The sequence below is a fragment of the Sinocyclocheilus anshuiensis genome, unplaced genomic scaffold (assembly GCF_001515605.1).
Source record: "Sinocyclocheilus anshuiensis isolate Anshui unplaced genomic scaffold, SAMN03320099.WGS_v1.1 scaffold868, whole genome shotgun sequence".
Taxonomy (NCBI): Eukaryota; Metazoa; Chordata; class Actinopteri; order Cypriniformes; family Cyprinidae; genus Sinocyclocheilus; species Sinocyclocheilus anshuiensis.
This window is the reverse complement of record NW_015552624.1, coordinates 157,352-163,681: the sequence shown is the minus strand read 5'-3', so window position 1 is coordinate 163,681 and position 6,330 is coordinate 157,352. Positions and strand designations below refer to the sequence as shown.

Sequence of the window (6,330 nt, the reverse complement as noted above, 5' to 3'; positions counted from 1 at the left end):
TATGTATATGTATATATATGTATATGTATATATGTATATGTATATGTATATGTGTGTGTGTGTGTGTGTGCGTGTGTGTGTAATAAATGTTCATTTAGTTTCACCAATTTTCTACATGTCTCTCATTTAATTACATGTATTATATCGGCCAATCGGCCAGATTGATTTCTTAATATCGGCATCGGCCATTAAAAATCCCATTACGGTTGACCACTAGACGTTTTAAGTTATGAAACCTGCAGAATGTTTTAATGGTACAAAGTAGGGGTGTGCGATATTATGATTTTTGATCGTGGACGATTTAAATGTCTCCACAATCTGCTTTTGAAGAAATATCATAGAATCGCGCTACAGCGCATATTATATCAGTTGCAATTCTGCCGCCTCCATCTCAATATACTGTACAACGCGACATACATTCACATCAAATATTAACTCACAGGAGATACACTCACAGGACACTGCACTTATTCGCAATCACAAAAGTACATTATTTGCATGTGCTTTAAAGCCTTGCCAGTTTAACGTTTCATTTGCGTACTGTTCTGACATGCGCCTTTTCTGAGCGCGTACACATGAAGCGCACACACACTAAAACCTGTCAAACAGCGCCTGATTACTGGACTAAGTTATCTTATGCATTTGATTGTGCTAATACTGTCAAAAACACACAAGGTTTACATATATAAACACAAAATCGTGTACCGCTCATGCTCATCGGAAAAGCAAAGTCTGCTCAAATAACACGCTGACAGGAAATTTCTATGCAGTATAGGCCTACTTGTTCCGGTTTGCAGTAGCGCTACCGTGTTGTAACATGGTGTAGGTTCTATGGTAGTTCAGCTGTACTGGGCAACGCTGGTAAAATAATGCTACCTTCAGTGACGCTATGCTCTGCTATGCTATGCTCTGCTCATATGCTCTGATAATAATAGCTTTGTAGGACTATACATTACTTGGATTAGTCAAAAAAACAAAAAAACATCTGATTCTGTTACATAGAAGTGAATAAAAAATAATATAATAATATTGTATCGTGGCACAAGTATCGTGATAATATCGTACCGTGAGGCCTCTGGTGATTCCCACCCCTAATAAACACTGCTGGTTACGTCAAAAGTGAAAGTAAAAAGTGAGAGAAAACGGATGGTTGCAGCTCTTAAAGCGACAGCAGAATAATAGTACTAAACATCCTGCCGCTTAATTTCTTTCTTGTGCTGAACTCAAAAGAAGGTATTTTGAAGAATGTGGGTAACCAATCAGTTGCTGTTCCCCATTGACATTGACAGATAGAAAAAAATACAATGGAAGTCAGTGGGGACCAGCAACTGTTTGGTTACCCACATTCTTCAAAGTAACTTTTATGTTCAACAGAAGAAAGAAACTCATTCAGGTTTAAAACAACTTGAGAGCAAATGATGACAGAATTTTCAGTTTTGGGTAAAACAACAAAACGCAAAGAGAAAAATCACTCACAGGTCTTGACTGAAGAACTTTAATACAGTTGCTTTAATAAGAATCAATGTATAATTTAAACAGTGAAGTATATAGTTTTTTATTTTTAGATTATTCAGTTTCTTGAACGCTACTGCTAAATACACCTACCATACCTGAAAATAAAGCAGTTTCTTTTATTTGTATATTATGTGTATTTGTACTGTGTATCTTTTTTCTTATTTTTTTAAATAACAAAGATAAAATAATGACAAAGATTTTTATCTTCGCCCACTTTGGTCTAAATGTCCATTCTTTTTTTATTTTTTTTTTATTTTGTTACCTTACAAGGCTTTGTTTTTAAAATAGGTAAATTAGTTTGGGTATACTGCTCAGACAACTCACAAAATAAAACAAACATGACAAAGAATTGTGATAAAATTGTGAATCATGATTTTCCTGAAAAAAAAATCGTGATATGATATTTTTGCCATATGGCCCATCCCTAGTACAAAGACCTCTTATATGCCAAAAGATCAAGGCAAGTTTGATTTCTCATGCCATGACCCCTTTAAATATCAATATATTATTTTTATTCAGTTTTATGTAACAATCTGATTAAACTGAATTTTTTAATTATCCAAATAATGTATAGTCCTACAAAGCTACTATTATCAGAGCATGTGAGCAGAGCATAGCGTCACGAGAGGGTAGCATCATGTTACCAGCGTTGCCCAGTACAGCTGTACTACACCATGTTATAGCTTAATTGCAAACAGGAACAAGTATACTAGTAGAAATTTCCTGTCGTGCGTTATTTGAGTGGACTTTGCTTTTCCGGTGAGCATGAGTGGTACAAGAGTGGAGTTGCTTTTTCGGCTCTCATTTTCGGCGTTTTTCGCTTTTGGCCAAAAACCGAAAATGCCTTAATACATATGCATTTTATATAATAGACATGCATAATAAATATAATTATTAATTATTTACATATGATTACTAATGTACAAAAAACTACTTTTTAAATATTTAGATATAAAATAACTTATAATTCATATAAATGTTGTATATAATTGGGATTCAAATAATATGTACAAATAACCTAGCTTTGATAATTTAAATGTGTTTAAGATACATATGACTATTGGTAATAGTAGTGTATGGGTATTATCCTTTTCAGTCCACTTTTTAATATATTTAGACGTAAGTTTATATTTAATTAACCATTGATTTTTATTTTTGATAATAATGTATACAAGAAATCTAGATTTGACTCTTTCCACGTTGAAACTTCCCTTTGTGCATTGTGAAATAATTTATACCGATTTTTTTCCCCCTCCAGTGTCCTACTATGAAAGGTAAGGTGCAGAAGATTCTGACCTGGCGCTGGAGTGAACCTCCTCCTCCGACCCCTGTACCGCGGCCCAGTGACCTCTCTGCTGATGCGCCTAACCCCACGCCATTAGCTGGTCGCCCTGAGAGGGAGTTCTTCGTTAAATGGCAGAATATGTCCTACTGGCACTGCTCCTGGGTTTCCGAGCTGCAGGTACAAGCACTGGCTCTTAAAATGCCATTTTGAATCCAGCTTCAGGCTGAATTTACACTCGATTAGTTCACTTGGTCTTAGTTTTGGTCCACACCTTCTCTTGCTCTCTCTAGCTGGAGATGCACTGTCAGGTAATGTTCAGAAACTACCAGCGCAAGAATGACATGGACGAACCCCAACCCATAGACTTCGGTGGTGAGGGAGATGAGGAGAAGAGCGACAAGAGGAAGAAAAAAGATCCCACCTATGCTCGGATGGAGGAGAAGTACTACCGCTTCGGCATCAAGATGGAGTGGATGGTGATTCACCGCATCCTGAACCATAGGTGAGATAAGCTCAAAAACTTTAGATTGAAATGATTTGGATCAGTTTCATGGCTTTGCTCACATCGTATCTGTTGTGTTTTATTCTTCTCAGTGTGGATAAGAAGAATAACTGTCACTACCTCATCAAGTGGAGGGATTTAACTTATGATCATGCCACCTGGGAGGCAGAGGATATGGATATACCAGAGTTTGACACCTACAAACTGCAATACTGGAACCACAGGTATACATGTGCACGGACGCTAACACGAAACCGCATTCGCAAAGCATTTAACTTCAAAATAATGTGAAGTAACATAATGCTGTTTAATGTATATTCTTATTTAAATAATAATTTTTGTAATTCCTGACAGTGTTATTTTAGTATTATTTATGTACCGTTATAGTTTCTACTACAATTTGAAATTAGATTTTATTTTTATATTTTGAAGTTTTTATTTAAATTTTAGTTTTAGTGATTACTTCAGTAATTAAATTTTTTTTATATTACTATTTAGATTCAAATTATTTTAAATGTATATATTATTCTAGTTTATATTAATATTTTAAATAGGCTTTTTTATATTTTCAGTTTTTTTGTGCTTTTGTAATTTTTAATATTACTATTATTATGACTATTTTATATTATATTATTAGTAATTTTAGTGCTTCATAAACTTATTTCAGTTACTTACCATTTCTAATTTCCATTTAGTTCAAGATTTTCACCAACATTTTTAAATGGCAAATGTTTTCAATAGTTTTAGTTACTGATAACCCTGATTCCTGCTAAAACAGCCTTGATTACATTAGTATGCAAAAAGGCCTTTTAAAGGTAGTAAAAGCTATACAAAAAATTTTGAAAATTTCTTCAATGAATTAAGAGAGAAATGTGTAATCTTTAGGTTCATAGACCTGAAAATGCACATACTCATCAGGTTCATCTGTTTTTGTTTTTGTTTTTTTCTTAAAGGGAGTTGATGATGGGTGATGAAGGTAAACCAGGAAAGAAAATTAAGGTCAAAGGAAAGGTGCGAAAACTGGACCGACCTCCAGAGAACCCTGTCGTGGATGTAAGTCCGCTGCATTGTTTTCATCCTACATAAAACACCACACCTATTAGACCCAGCTGCATCATTCACTTGCTCAACAATGGCTGAAATCCATTTCTTATTCTCCTGTAGCCCACTATTAAGTTTGAGCGTCAGCCAGAGTATCTGGATGCTACAGGCGGGACCTTGCATCCGTACCAGCTGGAGGGGCTCAACTGGCTCCGCTTCTCCTGGGCTCAGGGAACCGACACCATCCTGGCAGACGAGATGGGTCTGGGAAAGACCGTGCAGACTGCTGTTTTCCTCTATTCACTGTATAAAGAGGTGTGCAGTTTTATGTTTTTAATGGAATTGAACAAAGAATTCAAATAGGATGTGCTTTATTAGTCATCGTAATCCAAGAATAACTAAACTACTGTTCAAAAGTTAGGGGTTGGTAAGCTTTAAAAAAAATATTTTCGAAGAAAGTCTCTTATGCTTACCAAGGCTTCATTTATTTGCTCAAAAATACAGTAAAAATAGTAATATTGTGACAATATTACAATTGAAAAAAAATACTTGAATATCTTTTATAATGTAATTTATTCCTTTGGCGAATTGGATTTTCATCAGCCATTACTTCAGTGTTATTTGTTCCTTCAGAAGACTTTCTAATATTTGGTGCACAAGAAACATTTCTTACTATGATCAATGTTGAAAATGTTGGATTTTTGTGAAAAACTGTGATCATTTTGTTTTCAGGATTCTTTGATGAATAGAAAGTTCAAAAGAACAGCGTTTATTTGAAATAAAAAAATTTGTAACATTGCAAATTACTTTTACTAACACTTTTGGTCCATTTGATGCATCCTTGCTGAATAACGTATTAATTTCTTAAACAAAAAAAAAATCTTAACTGATCCCAAATTTTTAAATGGTAGTGTATATTTTCATGCAATGCTATAGCTAAATAGTATAATTTATGTTTTGTAAGTGTAGAAATGTTATGTAAAAATTAAATGTATTGAATGTTACATTACTACCTTCGTACAGCATATCCTCTTCAGTTTTAAAGTGCTGGTGTCTTCGTTCTCCAGGGCCATTCGAAGGGTCCGTTCCTGGTGAGTGCCCCCCTCTCCACCATCATTAACTGGGAGCGAGAGTTTGAAATGTGGGCCCCGGGTTTGTATGTCGTCACATACGTTGGTGATAAGGACAGCAGGGCTGTCATCAGAGAAAACGAGTTCTCCTTTGAGAACAATGCCATCCGTGGTGGCAAGAAGCCCTCTAGGATGAAGGTTAGTGAGAACTCTGCTTTCCATTGAAGAATCTTAAGACGCTTGAATCCATATATGAGTGATTGTTTCCTACTGATCATGCAGAAAGAAGCCTCCGTGAAGTTCCATGTTCTCTTGACCTCCTATGAGTTGATCACTATTGACACGGCTGTTCTGGGCTCCATCGACTGGGCTTGTTTGGTTGTTGATGAGGCCCACAGACTGAAGAATAATCAGTCAAAGGTGAGACCAACATAGATTATGCAATAATTTGAGTATGATGTAGACTGACAATGTAGTTAAAATTTTTTACAAATGTATATTACATTGTTCATTTCTAATGTGGTTTGAGGTTTTAATGTTTTGCTGTGGTATTTCTATGTAGTTTTTCAGGATCCTCAACAACTACCCACTGCAGCATAAGTTGTTGTTGACTGGAACTCCTCTACAGAACAACTTAGAAGAGCTTTTCCATCTGCTCAACTTCCTCACACCAGAGAGATTCAGGTGCGTTTCTGATAAATTTCAAATCCAAGGATCATGCAGGAACTTGTGAGAAACTTTCAAAGATAGAAATACTGTGTGTGTGTGTGTGTGTGTGTGTGTATATAGTCATGATATTAGATAAAAATAGAGAAAATATATACATTTCTATAAATAACAAATGTACAACAATTAATATGAGGTACTTAAATGTTATATATATACAGTGGGTACGGAAAGTATTCAGACCCCCTTAA

At 35.2% G+C, this 6,330-nt stretch overlaps 1 pseudogene; it reads left to right on the top strand.

Annotated features, from left to right (window-relative positions):
* The window catches only part of LOC107666332 (chromodomain-helicase-DNA-binding protein 4-like), a 77,831-nt pseudogene that overhangs the window by 41,808 nt on the left and 29,693 nt on the right, over window positions 1-6,330 (top strand).